The following is a 17,978-nucleotide window of genomic DNA, read 5'->3' as shown; positions in this document are numbered from 1 at the left end:
TTTTTTATTCTGAAGTCTATTTTGTCCAGTATTAGTACCACTACTCCCACTTTCCTCTTTCAAGCTGTTTGCTTGAAATATCATTTTCCACCCTTTCTCTTTGAGTCTATATTTGTCTTTGGAGCTGAGATGTGTCTCCTGGAGGCAGCATATGATTGGATTTTGTTTTTTGATCCATTCTGATACTCTGTCTTTTTATTGGTGAGTTCAGTCCATTTTCATTTAGAGTGATTATTGAAATATGAGGTCTTCTTATAGCCATTTTGTCTTTCATTTTCTGGTAGCTCGGTGTTTCTATTGCTTCCTTGTCCTTGTGTTTCTGTTTTTATTTTTTATTTTTTTAATTTTGTTTGGATTTTGTAGGTTTTGCCTCTGCTTCTTGTTTTATGTTATAAACTTCAGTTCTGAATTTGTTGTGTGGTTACCATTACAAATATGTAAAGCATACTTATCACACACACACACACTCACACAAACAATCATGCATTTTCTTCTTCATGTGCTTTATCTTAGTTCCCCTTTGTCAATGTGGATCCTCGAATCCTCCCCTTTCAGTCATTGTTGTCTCAATTTGTCCCTATGTATGCTGAACGTTCACTGCTATCTTGTTATAACAATTCACTTATATTTAAGCTCAATGCCCTGTTCTTAGTAACGGTTGCACTACTTTGTTTGTATTTGCCTGATAATCACTTTACTCCTAATTATGTATTTTGCTGTTGTTTTTGTTGTTGTTGTTGTTGTTGTTGTTATTTTGTTTTAGGTGAGCTGACCTCTTTCAGTATTTCCTGTAATGCAGTCCTCATAGAAGAGAATTCCCTCATTTTTGTATGTCTGAAAAGGTTTTAATTTCTCCTTTATATCTAAAAGAGGGCTTAACTAGATACATTATTCTAGGCTGGTAATTATTTTTACTTAATAGTTTAAATATCTGATACCATTCCTTTCTGGCTTGTAAGATTTGTGCTGAGAAGTCCTATGATAATCTAATGGGTTTCCCTTTATAAGTTGCATTTTCTTCTCCCTGGCTGCTTTGAGTATTCTATCTTTATCATTGATTTTTGATAACTTTAATGCAATGTGTTTTGGTGAAGGTCTTTTTGGGTTAAGATAATTGGAATTTCTGTTGACTTCTTGAATTTCTAGCCCCAGCTCATTCCTTAGATTTGGGAAATTCTCGCCCACTATTTGTCACAAAATACTTTCTAGTCTCTGCTGCTTTTCCTCTCCTTTGGTAATACCCATTATTCTTATGTTTCTTCTCTTGATGCTATCAACTGTTTCTTGATTTTTCTCTTTCATTAGTTTACTTTCTTCACCTTCTCGCTTCTTCCTTCTGAGTTATTTGTGGATTTCTTTCTTTGATATCACTGACCCTTTCCTCTATTTGGTTGATTCTATTTCCCAAGCTTGCTATTTCATTTTTCAACTCTTGCAGTGTGTTTTTTTTTCATCTCCAGAATTTCTATTCTGTTCTTCTTGAGGGTTTCAATCTCCTCGCTTTGCTCACCTAGTTTTTTTTCCAATTCCTGTAATTGTTGATATGATTTGTTTTCCATCTCATTGAGTTTTATTCAGAAGTACCATCCTGAATTCTCTGTCATTGAAGTTGCATATTTCTATGTCTGTAAGCTTATTTTCTGGAGATTTTTCTCTTTCTTTCTGAGATTCCTTGTTGCCTTGTTTGTTCATGTTGTTTAATGGATTATTTCTCCACCTGTGCATTAATGGAAGTGTATTCTATTGTTTTTCCAAAAGGAAGATTTATTAAATAATGGTCTCTCTTTAGCCTGCTGCAAAAAAAAAGGTGCTTTTCTTTTGGTTTCCAGTAGGAGGCATCTAAGCTTCTTGGATCCCTGCTTTATATAAAACTTAAAAAATGATTTTTTAACCTTTTTGTATATATTCAATCCCCCTCACTACTCCCAGTTTCAGTCCCTGTCAGTGTCAGCAACAGTCTTGGCAGCATTTGCTCAGATTCCCCTTTGGCTCTTTGGTGCTCTGACTCAGAGGGTGTGGGGGGAGGGACCTTCTGGTTTGGGAGTTGGAGGCTGCAGCTCAGCCTCGGTTTTGCAATCAGGGCTAACAAAAATCAACTGTTTTATTCATATTGTACAATTCAATGAGATTTTTTTTCAATTATAGTTTGCATAAAATAATACACCAGTTTCAGTTGTATAGCACAGTGATCAGAGATCTACATAGCTCACAGTGATCACCCCACTAAATGTAGTATCTTTCTTCCACCTTACATATTTATTACAACATTATTAACCATCTTCCCCATACTACATTCTACATCTCTATGTCTATTCTGCAACTGTCTATTTGTACCTCTTAATCACTTTGACCTTATTTGCCATCTCCAAACCCTCCTTCCATCTAGTAGCCTTCAAAATTCTCTGTATCTAAGAGTTCATTTCTACTTTTGTTGCTCTTATTTATTTTGTTCTTTATATTCCACATGTATGTGAAATCATGCAACATTTGTCTTTCTCTATCTGACTTATTTCATTTGTGCAATACCCTCTAGGTTGATCAAGGCAATAGCTTTTCCTATCCCCTTCCTTTAAGTCAGTGTGTGTGTTTTAACCTGAAGAGAGTCTCTTGCAGGCAACATATGTAGGGATCTTGTTTTCTTATCCATTCAGCCACTCTCTCTTTTCACTGGGGCACTTCATTCTTTTCCATTTGAGGTACTTATTGATAAGAATGTAGTTATTACAATTTTTATTTATGTTTTGGATACATTACCATTTTTATTCATGTTTTGGATACATGCTTTTTTTTCTTCTTAAAGAAGTCCCTCCAACATTTCTGGTAATACTGGCTTCATTTTGCTATTTGTTATTTTCTTTTAGCTTATTTTTGTCTGGGAAGCTCTGTATCTGTCTTTTGGCTCTAAATAACTGCTTTTCTGAACAAAGTATTTCTAGTTGTAGATCTTGGGTGTTCATTACTTTGAATATTTTGCATCAAGCCCTTCTGTCCTGCATAGTTTCTTTTGAAAAAAACAGCTGCCAGTCTTATGGGTGCTTTTCTCTTGCTGCTTTTTAGATTTCCTCTTTGCATTTAACATTTGTTGTGTTAATTATGACGTGTCTTGGTGTGGGCCTCTTTGGGTTCCTGGTTTTTGGGACTCTCTGAGCTTCTTGGGGTTTTATGTCTATTTCCTTCACCAGGTGAGGGAAGTTTTTCATCATTATTACTTCAAATAGCTCAATGTCTTGTTTTCCTTCTGGTACCACTATGACACAGATATTTTTACCATAGATTCTTTAGATTATTATTATAGCCTTGGCTTTTTTTTTTCCATTCTGATCGAGTGTCCTTGAATTTCCCATCCTATATATAGGCTATTTGATCCTCTTCTTTCTTCATTCTGTTCATTCCATTTAATATACTTCTCATCTCAAATCATGTATTCTTCATTTCTGAATGAATCCATTCTATAATTTCTATTTCCATTTTTATGTTTTTTATCACTTTGTCAAAGTTCTCACTGAATTCATCTACACTTCTCATAAGTTATTTGAACATCTTTATAACCAGTGTTTTGAACTCTGTATCTGTGACATTACTTGACTCTGTTATTTATGAATCTATGTTCTGTTCTCTCATATGTTTTCTACTTGTTTGTCTTCCCATTTTGGCTGCTTTTCTGTCTCTATGTACTAAGCAAAGGTCTTCTTAGTTCGGCTATGTGTGTTAGATCTCCAGTGGCACAGTCCCGAGAGGAGTTCAGCTGCAGGTCAAGTTTAGGCCCAGCCTATGCTCCTCTGAGGCCACCTGTTAAGATTTATCAAGCAATACACAGATGCTGTGCTTATTTTTGCTTCAAAAGGCCACACCAGAAGCTGAGGCCAGCTGCCACCAGTGTGATTCTAAGTGCTTCTCAACAAGTGGCACCTGACTAAGCGAGGACACACCTAGATGTGGCTTGGGTGGGGCCCTGAGTTTGAAGAGATGGAGTTTCAGGGAATCCTCTGGGCATAGCAACCTCTGTTATATACTTTGATGATGTCGCCGCTATGGGAGCACTGGGTCTGCACAGTAGGAGGGAGGAGGGCTCAAGAGAAAAACAATGGATACTGCAGGCACTTCTGTATAGAGTGAGTCTCTACTCAGCCCTCACTCCAACAACTCAAGATTCTCCTGCATCTCTGATGTCCCCTGTACAGTTGAACCAGCACTGGTGCTCAGAGCGAGCAGTTCAGTCACCACAAAAGTCTGCTTACAGACTCAGCCCCTTTAAGAGGCATCCACAGCTGCTTGCTGCCAATGCCACAGCTTCCACCCCACTCAGCCACTAGGGTTCGGCAAGTCTCACATCCTTACCCGCCCTACCTTATGCCATTGAAGGGTGATTTCTTAGATTTCTTCCTGGTTGTATGGCTTGTTCATCTAGATTCCAGGCAATTTTCCTTGCTGTTTGCTCCTTGTTTCTGTCACAACTTTGATTTAGTCACCAGAAGGAAGAACAGAGCCTCTGTTATCTACGCCATTTTTTCCACCCCCCTGTCTGGATTTTTAACCAATAGAACTATGAGCTAATAAATAGATGTTGCTTTAAGCCACTAAATTTGTGAGAATTTGTCGCACAACAATAGAACATTAATAAATTATCTTATTTTCTAATTGGTTCATGTGGATAGAACTAAATCTTATGCACAGTGCATAGAAGATGATAAATTAAAGATTAGGAACAGTTAATTGAATAAAACGCCAAGATCAACTTATATTTGTTGCTTGCTCTGCCTGATATCCCTGAATTTTTTCCCCCAACAATGTTAAATATTCTTTTAGAGTAACATAATGGGTTTAGAAACTTTTTCAGATATCAACAACTCACAAGTTACAAATATTCATTAATTTTTATGATATCCCTCTTCATTAAGTGAATATTTTAATCCCATTTTACGTAAGGCTACTCTTGAAGTAATAAAATTTCAAAAGTATGCATGTGTGTGTTTATGTGTATGTACACACTTAAATTTTTGAAAAAAATATACTTCTTATCTTAATGATGCTCATTAGACTTTTTTGGGGGGGTATATAAGTGATAAAATGGTCATGAATAAATATAATATAATCTCCATCAGTTTTTAGAACAAAATAAAAGTCACTTCCCTTTACATAAAAATCAAGAACAATTAAAAAGTAAAATGATAATTTCACAGATAGTTGCCCATCCTAATTTATTCAGACTTAAAGTGAGGCTACATTAAATTGTAATCGAATTTTACAGGTGCTGAAATACATTCATGAAGCATTTGATTGACATTCCTAATACAAACAGAATTATCTATAAAGAGGACCATTGAATTTTAAGGTCAGACATGTCATTTTCATTTTCCTATGTTCAAAATGTATTATTGAAAAATTGTAGCTGTTTTCTTATTTTCGTGTTCAATTTCTTATGACTTCGTCTTCAGATACAACTCATGCAAATATCCAAAATTAGATTAGAAAGATATCAAAGATTTCCAGGAATGAATTATCATCTTGCTTTTGGCAACTAGAGTTGTCGATTCCATATGAAAACTTGTATGCTTAGTTTGATACTAAAAGTATATTTACCCCATTGCAATACTAATATTACTCTTATTTTATAATCTGTTCTTACATAACCTCTATAACGAATAACTATTATAGACCATCTCTTCCAATATTTCTAGATTTCTATGTAGGATAGGAGGTAAACATAAAAATAATCTATGAATGTACGTGAGCCTTCTTCTAAGCAAAATAATACATGAAATTTCTGATCTGCTTAACAAACATATCAAGGAAGATAATTTTCTTTATAAAATATTTTATTTAAATATTCAGTGTAATGTTTAAGTAATACTTGACTCATCTTTCATATAAATAAATATGCACTTTTTAATTTTCATTGTTTTTTTTTATAGTAAGAACACTTAACATATACTTCCCTATTAAATTTTAGGTGTATAACACATTATCTGACTATAGGTACAGTGTTATACAACAGATTTCTAGAGCTAATGCATCTTTAATGACCAAAGCTTTATGCTCCATTTGTAACTCCCCATATCCCACTCCTCCCCCCAGTTCCTAGAATCTACTATTCCACTCTTCAATTTTATGAATTTGACTTTTTAAGAAGCTCATATGAGTGGAATCATGCAGTATTTGTCTCTGACTGGATTATTTCACTAAGTATAATGTCCTCAAGTTTTATTCATGTTGTAGCATATTGAAGAATTTCCTTCTTTTATAAAACTGAATAGCATTACATCATATGTTTATACCACATTTTCTTTATCCACTTATTTGGTGATGGACATTTATGTTGTTTCCACATTCTGCCTGTTATGAGTAGTGCTGTTAGGTACATAGTCATACTAATATCCTTTTGACATTCTAATTCTGATTTCAATTACTTTGTAAAAATAGCCAGAAGTGAGAATTTCAATTTTTAATTTTCAATTTTTAATTTTCAAAGGAAACATCATAGTGTTTTCCACAGCAATTCCTGTGTTTTATTAACTTTTTGTATTTTTATTTTGTTTAGTTATACTTGACATACAATATTATATTAATTTTAGGTGTAAAACAGTGATTAGAAATATAATTTGTGAAGTCATCATCCTGATAAATCTAGTACCCATCTGACACTATACATACTTATTACAATACTACCGACTAAATTCCTCATGTTACACTCTATATCGACATGACTATTTTATAACTACCATTTTGTAACTCTTAATCCTCTCCCACCTTCGCCCATCCCACACCCTAAATCAGACAATCATCAAAATGTTCTCTATCTATAAGCTTGCTTCTGTTGTTTGTTTGTTTATCCTATTCTTTAAATTCTACATATATTTGTCTTTCTCATTCTGACCTACTCCACTCAGCACAATATCCTCTAGGTCCATCTATGTTGTAGCATATGGCAAGATTTTATTCTTTTTAATGGCTGAGTAATCCATTGTATATATGTACCACCTCTTTATTAATCCATTGATAGAAATACAGGTGGTTTCCATATCTTGGTTATTGAAAATAACGTTGCAATGAACATATGGATTCACATGTCCCTTTAAAGTAGTGTTTTGGGTTTCTTAAAAAAAAATCCAGAAGTCGGATTACTAGGTCCTTCTTTGACTCTTGGTATAGCCTTTGGCTATTGTCCCTGGTATAAGTATTGCTACCCTTGCTCTTTCTGTTTGTTTATTTGTTTACATTTTCATAAAATACCTTTTTCCATCCCTTACTTTCAGTCTGTGTGTCTTTTGATGTGAAGTGAGTTCCTTGTAGGCACCATATAGAAGGGTATTGTTTTCTTATACATTCAGCCACCCTGTCTTTGATTGCAGCATTCAAGGTAATTTTAAGGTAATTGTTGCTAACATATAGTTATTGCCATTTTATCATTCATATTTTTATCTTTTTTCTTTATTCTTGAATTGTTCCTCTAACATTTTCTATAATATTGGCTTGGTAGCGATGAACTCTATTACATTTTTGGGGGGGGGAGGGTGTCTGGGAAGCTCTGTCTGTCTTTCTATTCTCAATGATATCTTTGCTGGTTTGAGTAATCTTGGCTATACTTCCTTGTTTTTCATCACTTTAAATATTTCATGCCAATCCCTTCTACCCCGCAAGTGTCTGTTAAGAAATCAGTTGACAGTCTTAGAGGAGCTCCCTGGTAGGTAACTAACTGCATTTTTACTGCTGCTTTGTCTTTCATCTTTGGCATTTTAATTATATGTCTTAGTGTGGGTCTATTTGGGTTCATCCTGTTTAAGACTCTTTGCAGTTCCTAGGATTGCACGTTTCTTTCTTTCACCACTTTTAGGGAAGTTTTCAGTCATTGTTTCTTCATATAGATTTTCAACTTATTCTATTCTCTTTCTGGTATCCCTATGATGAGAATGTTGGTAGATTGTCCCAGAGGCCTCTTAAACTGTCTTTATTTTTTGGATTCCTTTTGTTATTGTTGTTCTGAGTGGGTGTTTTCTGCTACTTTATCTTCTAAATTGCTGATTCAATCCTCTGCTTCATCTAATCTACTGTTAATTTCTCTTAAGGCATTCTTTATTTCAGTTATTGTAGTCTTCATTTTGTTTGACTCTTTTTTATGTTTTCTATCTCCATTTTTATGTTTTCCGTTTCTTTGTTAAAGTAATCGCTGAATTTCCCTACTCTTCTCTTAAGTTTATTGAGCAATCTTATAACCAGTGTTTTCAACTCTGAATCTGGTAGGTTGCTTGTTTTGATTGTGTTTAATTCTTTTTCTGGAGCTTTGTCCTGTTCATTCATTTGGGACATGTTTCTTTGTCTTCCCATTTTGGCTGTTATCTTGTATTTGTTTCTATGTATTAGATAGAGTTGCTATGTCTCCCAGTCTTAGTAGAGTGGCCTTATGTAGTAGGTGAGCTGCAGAGCTCAGTGGCACAGTTTTTCCTGGTCACCTGAGCTGGGTGCTCAATGTATGTCCCTTGTATAGGTTGTGTGTACCCTCCTGTCATAGTTGAGCCTGTTTGCTCATCAATTGGCAAAATTGACCCTTGGGCCAACTGATTGTGATGAATGGCCATGACCAGTGGAGAAGCCATTGTGCAGGTGCTGACCCTAGAGAGAAAAACTCACTTTAGCAGGGCTCTAGTGCGTGCTCTGTCTGCCCTTGGGTGTGTTCTCCTCAGATGCATCTCCAGGTGATGCTCTGGCTCAAACTGAAGCCAGCCAGTGAGCATGCAGCCCAGGGCTTCCTGCAAGGGGCCCTGCTGCCAGCCAAGATAATGTGCAGCCCGTGCTCTTCCCAAGACCACCTAGCATGAGCCTCTAAGAAATGTACAGATGGCTACCACCCAAGCTGGACTTGGAGGTTCCTTAAGAGGCCAAACCACAAACTGGGGTCAGCTGCCACTAGTGATGGACTTTGGGCTGCTGAGCAAGAGGTATGGGGTATTCTGAGGCCAGGTACTTTAGGTTTTATGAACCTTTGAGAGATTTTAGGAAAGTCCATAACATGAGCCAAGTTAAGTTACTCATATGAAAAATCCACTGGAAGCACTTGGGTGGGTCTGAAGATTGGGAGGTGAACAGGAGTCATCAGGATCTGGCAATCAGTGTTAGCTATGTTAATAGAGACTCGGATATGGCATCTGCCTTAGTCTGCAAGCTAGGTGTGGGAGGGCTCAAAAAGGAGATAATGGTCTCTCTCAGCACTTCTGTCTGAAAGAAAACTGACCCTCCTGCCCTTGCCCTGAAGTCATACAATTTAGTTCCACCCTATATATCTTTGGCACTTTTCAAGCTGCTGTCTTAGTGCTAGATCTCGGAGTAAGTGAGTCTTTCATTAAGTCCTGACATGGGCCCCTTAAGGGATTTTAGCTGCCCTCCATCTTACTCAGCCACAATTTTCACTGGTTTTCACAGAGAGAAGTTGTGGGAATTTCTCTTCCTGACACTGGAACCCTGGGATGGAGAACTCAGTATAAGGCTGAGACCCTTGGCTCCTCTGTGTAGACCTCCACAGTTGAGATATCTTTCTCCAATTTCTACTGCCACATGTGGGTATGGGACCAGCTGGTTTTGCATCTTCATTTCTCCTACCAGTCTTGAGGTGGTCTCTTCTATATGTCCACAGTTGTTCAGCTAGACTTCAGACAATACTCAACGGTTGTTCTGTAGTTTACTCGTAATCTCGATGTGGTTATGAGAGGAGGTAAGAACAGCATTTACCTACTCCTCTATCTTCACCCTCTACTGTGTTTTTGACCTCTATTTTTCTATAAAGGCTTTCCTTAGATGACTGGTAATTCCTTGAGATGAGTCTCTGTAGTTTTTTCCTCTTGGACTGGTCACATTTCTCAGAGCTTTTTCTGTCCTTGCTGAAGTATAAAAGCATGACTGCCAGTGTAATGGGAACTTAATGGAGGAAGATATTCAGAGATCTCATCAACATGTATATTTTCTAACCTGAGACTTCATTTTAACTGGAAACCCTTTTGTAATTTGAATTTTATGTATGTGCAACTATTAATGATTTAAAAATTAATCCAAAATGCCTAATATCCAAGTAACACTTTCTTTTACTCAGAGCTATAAAAAATATATGTTATGATATGTTGTAAAAATCAATGACCTAACATTAATTGACCAAATTCTAGTCCTGACATTCCTTCTGCCTATATGTGTGGTCTCGAGAAAGTTATTTAATATTTTTTATCTCAGTTTTCTCTTCTGCAAAATTATGTGCTGGATATGGAATAGGGAGGGAGAGGCAGAGGTAGATAAGTAGTTAATTTCTTTTTCATATAAATACTCCAAGAATATTATGTTGATGTTTGCTGAAAAGTTATATAATGCCTCATTTAATTTCTATAAGATATTCTATAAATTATTTAAATGCTGTAACACTATGCAGTTTCACTGTACAATCTAAAGTTTGAAACTCAAAGCATAGATTTAATGTGATGTTTGAATACATAGTTTTCAGGAGTTATCTCCTATTAACACTCAAGAGAGTTAGAAAACCTCTTCAGTTATGGAAAGTTTTAGACTCATGACAAAATTCCCTTTAATCATTGTTGAAGAATAAATTTTAGATTTTGAGACTATGGACATTTTTTGAGGATAACTGGAACATCTAAATCCATTACAATTCCCATCTTTGCATATTTTATACTGAAAACTTACTGGAATATTTAACTATATGCTACGTTCATGAAAATATTTTATACCTCAACCATGGTTTCAGATTAGCAAGATAATAGATGGGTATCTGATGCAACTTGGAATAATTGGAGATGCTTCTCTATAAATCTGTAATTGCAACTAAAAGAATTATATCAGTTTCTCTTCAGGTTTTTATACCATTAACATAATTTTTTTTATGGAGACTGGAGAAGCAAAGAAATTTTTCTAAGGTGGAAAAAGCTGAAATAGAAAAAAAAAGATTTTTTAAAGCACTGATATCATCCTTGCTTCTAGTTGCCTTCTTTTAGTTATTTTCCCCTTATTCTTGGGTTTCTTGAGAAATCCTGTTTATTTACAATAAATTATATCTTTCTTGGTTAAGCCAACTCAAGTGAGTTAACTGCAACCAAAAGAGTTCTACTTTACATACCCTTTTCTAATAATTTCTGATCATTCCACTATCTGATATTGAGCTCTTAGAATTACAAAAGTAAAATGTTACAGAAATGTTGGTTCATAAACCTGCTACACCTATTATGGAGCTTTAAAAATATTAAATTTTGGTTGTAGTGAGAGCATGGAGTGAGCAAAGACTGCTTAAAGACTATAAACTTAGGAATTCAAAATACACATACATCACTTAGTAATAATGCTTCTAGGAATCTATTCTAGGAAACTGATCCAAAATGCAGAAAAAAAATCTTAAACAAATATATTAATATAAACATTATTTATAATCATAATATTAGAAAAAATCTATATGATCAACAGCTATTTAATTTGATAGTTATATGGTACAATTTAATGCAATTAAATTGTTTCTGAAAATAACTTTTGGAGATGGAGCAAGAGGGCAAAAGAGGAAAATACTGTGCCTCTCTCCTCCATGATCACATTAAAATCACAACTAAATTATAGAACAATAAACCTGGTGAACCATCTGAGGTAAACAGAAATCTTGTAACTGTTGATATAAACAAGAAGCCCAATGAAACTAATAAAAGGAACGAAAATGCATAATGGGCAGGATCCACATCCATGAGTGGTGACTGAGAATTAGGAGGGATCTCTAGGCTACAAAATTTTCCTCTGAAGAGCAAAGGGTTTCATACCCACACTGGAGTCTCCAGCCCGGAGCACCAGTGCCAGGAAGAGAAGCGCCCACAATATCTAAATATGAAAAACAGTGGGAATTCCATCTGTCCAAGTAAGACTGAAGGTAGCTGGGAACTTAGATGTCCTCTTACAGGACCTGCACACAGACTCACTCACTCACAGGCATTAATACTTGGCTATTGCAGAGGGACGGCACTTGGGGGATGCCAGAGACATACATGGAGAGACAGTTGTGTGGCTTCAGGGTGAGGGTTAGAGGGAGAGCCAAGTTTGTCCCTGTGTTGATCCATTCTCCCATGCAGCTTATGGTTTGGTGTCATCTTTCCTGTATTCAGCCCTCCCTGAACACAGCCAAATCTGAATCTGCATTGGCCTAGAAAAATTTACTTGCTCCACAGTGGTAACTCCCTGGGACCCTATCCCACACCCTGTCACCACTGGAGGCACATTTGACAGTAGTCAGCCCTAGCTCATGCTACAATCTTTCTTGAAAAAGCCGTGGGGAAAACTTGGGACCAAAGTGGGCAGTGGCTAGACTTGGAATGCTCTGAGCCTTTTACTCAAAGGCTGTAGGCTCAATACTGGTACCAAACTTGAATCTGCATTACTGGTGAAACCCCCTTGTCCAACCCAGTGAACCATGAAAAATCACCTCACCCACATTTCATATACCACAAGGCTCATTTTTTAAATTTTTTTTACATATTTGAAAATAACCAAATAGGCTCATTTATTATTTTTTATTAAAATTATTGGAGTGACATGGGTTAATGAAAATATGTTTTGAATGTATGATTCAATAATAAATTATATCTATATTGCATTGTGTATTCACCACCTAAAGTAAAATTTCCTTCTGTCACCAAATATTGGATCCCTTTACCCCTATCTACCTCCCTAATTCTCCATTTCCCTCTAGTGAGAACCAATTGACTGTCCTTGTCCATGACACTCTGTCAGTTTGCCATATTTGTTTGTTGCTTTCAGTTTTATATCCCACATATGAGTGAAATAATATGATTCTCAACTTTTTCTGTCTCACTTATTTTGCTTAGCATGGTAATCTCAAAATTCATCCATATTGTCACAAATTACAGTATTTTATCTTTTCTTACGGTTGAGTAATATTCTATTGAATATATACCACATCTTATTTATCCTATCGTTTATTGTAGGACATTTTGGTTGTTTCCATGTCTTGACCACCATATATAATGCTGCTATAAACATCGAGGTGCATATATCTTTCTTGATAAACCTTCTTAAGGTATTTTGGGGTAAATATCCAGAAAAGAAACAGATGAGTCATATTGTAATTCTATTCTTAAATTTTAGATAAACTTCCATATTGTTTTCCATAGTGGATGTACCAATTTACATTCCCACTAGCAGTGTGTGAGAGTTCCTGTTCACCACAACCTCTCAATTGTACTGTTGATGATAGCCACTCTAACAAGTGTGAGATGTTATCTCATGCGGTTTTGATTTTCATTTCCCTAATAGTTAATAAAGTTGAGCATCCTTTCATACGTCTGTTGGCCATTTGTATGTCTTGGAAGAGGTGTGTGTTCAGGTCCTCTACTCATATTTTTTAATGAGATTGTTAAATTTTTTTGTTGTCATTAGTGAGTTGTATGAGTTCTTTGCATATTTTGGATATTAGGCACTTATCAGAGGCATTTTTTGCAAATATTCTCCCATGCAGATAGTTGCCTTGTTGACAGTTTCTTTTGCTGTGCAAAAGCTTTTTAGTTTTATATAGTCCCATTCATTTATATTGGCTTCTACTTCCCTTGCCTTAGAAGTCAAATTCATAAAATCCTTTTCAAGTCACAGGTCCATGAGTTTGGTATCTACATTTCCTTCCACATAATTTATTGTTTCAGGTCTTACACTCAGGTTCTTAATTTATTTCGAGTTAATTTTTCTGTGTGGTGATAGACAACCGTCTATGTTTTTTTTTTATTCTTTTGCATGTGGTTTTCCAGTTTTCCTAGCACCATTTATGGAAGAGGCTTTTCTTTGTCCATTGTACATTTTTGGGTCCTTTGTTGAAAGTTATTTGCCATATAAAGAGGGGTTTACTTCTAGACTCTCAATTCCACTGGTATGTGTATCTGTTTTACTGCCAATACCATGTTTTTTTTTTAATATCACACATAGGTTTTATTCATCACCATGAAAATTCTGAATTTAAAACAGATTCTTGGACTGGGGGCTCATATCCATCAGCTCGTTCAACTTTAGCACCTGTCTCAACCCCAGTAGTTTTTCCAGAACTGCTGCCTTCACCATGAAGCTCCATGAATTTTCCCAACTCAAACTTTGGCTTCATCAGCATTTTGACTTATCTAACAAAGACATCATGAAGAGGATAAATTGATTGACAAGTCTTTTCTACATCTTTTCCAATGCTATCTGGAATCAATTTATTGACCATTTCTTTCAAGTCATTTGGCTGTACCACTTGAGTCATGATTTCTATCATCTTCTTCTGGATATGGTGGACCTATGGATGCTGAGCATAAGAGGTCTTCTGAATCTGATTGTTGTTGTTGTTGTTGTTGTTGCTGCTGCTGTTGTTGTTGTTGTTTTAGTAAAACAAAAACAGACAAAGCAAATAACCATTGGTAGTCTTGACATCAACATGAGCTTCAATCATGATCTGCCATTTTTTGGCCATGAAGCACATTTTGACATGGGTAAGATCCATGCCATGAAAATTAGGCAGTTTTTGCCCTGAACATTCTTAGTAATTAGCTTGAATTTTCTAAATGCAACTTCATCATTCTGCAGATCAGCTAGGCTCACTTCAAAAACACGACATTTGAGATTATTAGATGTGATTTTGGTTCCTTGAGTTCTTGTGACTAGTGTCTTCCCAATATTTATTATATTAAACATAGCTGGTGCTTTTACACATATCAATATGTCTTAGAAAATGGGTCTCCCACTTTCTTTGTGGCTCTTTTTTGGCCACCTTTTGTAAAGTGTTTGTTCTTGCTAATCACCATAGTGTGTTCAGAGAGCCAAAAGCCCATACTGTTTTGATTATTGTCACTTTGTAGAATAATTTGAAATTGGGCAGAATGATTTCTCCAGTTTTGTTCTTTTTCAGCAGGATTGCTATGGTGATTCAGGGTCTTTATTTCTTCCACACAAATCTGACAATTTTTTATTCTATTTCTTTAAAACTGTCAATGGGATTTTGATGGAGATTGCATTAAATCTGTATAATGTATTAGATAATAGATCATTTAACTTTATTTATTCTTCCTATCCAAGAACACAAAATATTTTTTTCATTTATTTGTGTCTTCTTCAATTTATTTCAGTAGTCTTATAGTTTTCATTGTATAGGTCCTTCAAATGTTTTGTTAGGTTTACTTTTAGGAATTTTAACATTTTCTTTTGTAGTTGCAAAAGGAATTTGTTTAAATTTTTTTCCCGACAATTTATTATTAGAGTGAGGAATGCTATGGATTTTTTTAACATTGATTTTGTATCCAGAAACTTTATTATATTTATTTATTATTTCTAACAGTGTTCTCATGAAGTCTTTTAGTTTTCTATATAGAGAATAATGTCATTCATAAATAGTGTCAATTTGACTTCTTCACTTCATTTTTGAATGTTTTATATCTTTCTATTACCTGGTTGCATTCACTTGGACATACAGACCATATACTCAGAAATGCATAATTTAATGGCAGTGATGAGTGTTATGAATTAAGCAAACAAATATGGGCTAGACACTATACTAAGTATTTTGCACATATTACCTCATTGAAATCCAAATAATGATCCTAAGAAGATACTGGTATTATTCCCAATTTGCAATTGGTGAAAGCAAGCCCCCTTAAGTAGTAAGTTAAAATTTAGTAATCAAATGAATGAATAACTGTTTTTGATGATTTCGACTATACAGGAGTACAAAAGCTTCACTAGGTACTGGAATGGGTCATTTTATTAGGCTCTCAAACCACCATAACTACCTAGCCATCTGTCTTGGTCCTGAAAACTAACCACCACACCAGGGGTTTGTCAAAGCATGAAAAGGAAGAATTTAACAGTGACTTATATTTGAAAGGATTTGTAGTTTAGAAAACTTATATACTCATGTACCAATTACCCTGATTTACATACCATGGTTTAACTTTTTTTATGAATTAACTTTTTATGTTGACATTGGTTAAAGAAATCAAGTAAGTTTCTACTGTAGATTTTAACAGTAAGGTGTGTGTGTGTGTATACACACACATACACACTATATATAATATATATATTATATATATTATATATAGTGTGTGTGTATTCACCTCTCGTGGATTTATTTCTGTCACCACGTATTTGACATCGTTAACTCCATCTACTTCCCCACTCCCCCCTCGCTTCTACACTCTGATAACTTTTCTATTGTCCATGTCCATGACTCTCTATTTGTTTGTCCTGTTTGTTTGTTGCATTCAGGTTTATATCCCACAAATAAGTGAAATCATGTGATTTCCGACTTTTCCATCTGGCTTATTTTGCTTAGTATGATTATATCAAGTTCTATCCACATAGTTACAAATGGCAGCATTTCATATCTTCTTATGGCTGAGTAATATTCCATTGTATATATGTACAACAGCTCCTCTAGACAATGATCCATCGTAGGACATTTCAGTTACTTCCAAGTTCTGGCCATGGTGAAGAAGGCTGCTATGAATATTGGTGTGCAAATATCTATTTGGATATGAGTTTTCAAGTCTTCGGGGTAAATACCTAGTAGCAGACTTGCTGGATCATATGATAGATCAATTCTTAGTTTTTGAGGAAACTCCATACTGTATTCCATAGTGGCTGTATCAATTTGCAGTCCCACCAGCAGTGTCTGAGGATTCCTTTTTCTCCGCATTCTCTCCAACATTTGTTAATACTTGTCCTGTTGATAACAGTATTCTAACAGGTATGAGATGGTATCTCATTGTGGTTTCAATTTGCATTTCCCTAAGAACTACCAATGTTGAGCATCTTCTCATGGTTTTTTGTTTGTTTGTTTGTTTTTGGCCGTTTGTGTGTCTTCTTGGGAGAAGTGTCTGTTTAGGTCCTCTGGCCATTTTTTGACTGTATCATTTTGTTGTCATTGTTGTTGTTGTTGTTTGGTTGTATGAGTTCTTTATTTTGGATATTAATCCCTTATTGGAGGCGTTGCTTGCAAATATATTTTCTCACTCAGATGGTTGTCTCTTTACCTTATTGACAGTTTCCTTTGCTGTGAAGAAGCTTTTAAGTTTGACATATTCCCATGCATTTATATTTGTTTTTACTTCCCTTGCTTTTGAGGTCAAATTGATAAAATCCTCTTAAGTCTAAGATCCTGGATTTTAGTTCCCGTTTTCCATTATGTGTTTTATTGCTTCAGGTCTTATATTCAGGTCCTTAATCCATTTTGAGTTAACTTTGGTTGTAGTCATAGACAACACTCTAGTTTCATTCTTTTGCAGGTGACTTTCCAGTTTTTGTAGCACCTTCTATTGAAGAGGCTTTTCTTTCTACACTGTATGTTTTTGGCTTTTTTTTGTTGAAAATTATTTGTCCATATAATTATGGGTTGACTTCTGGACTCTTGATTCTGTTCCACTGGTCTGTGTGTCTGTTTTGCTGCCAATACCTTGCCATTTTGATTATTGTTGCTTCCAGCCTCATGTTTTTTTTTTTCTCAGGTTGGCTTTGGTGATTCAGGGTCTTCTGTGCTTCCACACAAATGATATTTTGTTCTTTTTTTTTTAAATGCCGATGGTGATTTTGATGGGAATTGCATTAAATCTGTAATGCTTTAGATAATATGGTCATTTTAACTGTTAATTCTTCCAAAGAACACAGATTATCTTTTCATCTTCTTCTGTTTCTTATAATAGGACCTTGTAGTTTTCATTACATAGGTCCTTCACATGTTTCGTTACACTTATTCCTAGATATATTATTCTTTTTGTTGCAATTGCAAAAGGAATTATTTTTCCACTTCTTTTTCTGACAGTTCATTCTTAGAGTATAGGAACACTATGGATTTTGAATGTTTATTTTGTATGCAGAAACTTTACTGTATTTACTTATTGCTTCTAGTAGTATTCTTGTGGAGTCTTTAGGGTTTTCTACATAGAGAATCATGTCATCTGCAAATAGTGATAGTTTGACTTCTT

The 17,978-nt window shown here is 35.3% G+C and overlaps 1 pseudogene; it reads right to left on the bottom strand.

Annotated features, from left to right (window-relative positions):
• Nucleotides 1–13,966: 13,966 nt before the first annotated feature.
• Nucleotides 13,967–14,807, bottom strand: LOC107518562 (annotated as a pseudogene).
• Nucleotides 14,808–17,978: the final 3,171 nt, after the last annotated feature.

Source organism: Rousettus aegyptiacus, unplaced genomic scaffold (assembly GCF_014176215.1).
Source record: "Rousettus aegyptiacus isolate mRouAeg1 unplaced genomic scaffold, mRouAeg1.p scaffold_m13_p_9, whole genome shotgun sequence".
NCBI lineage: Eukaryota > Metazoa > Chordata > Mammalia > Chiroptera > Pteropodidae > Rousettus > Rousettus aegyptiacus.
The sequence above is the reverse complement of the archived record's forward strand: the minus strand, read 5'-3'. Positions and strand labels throughout refer to the sequence as shown.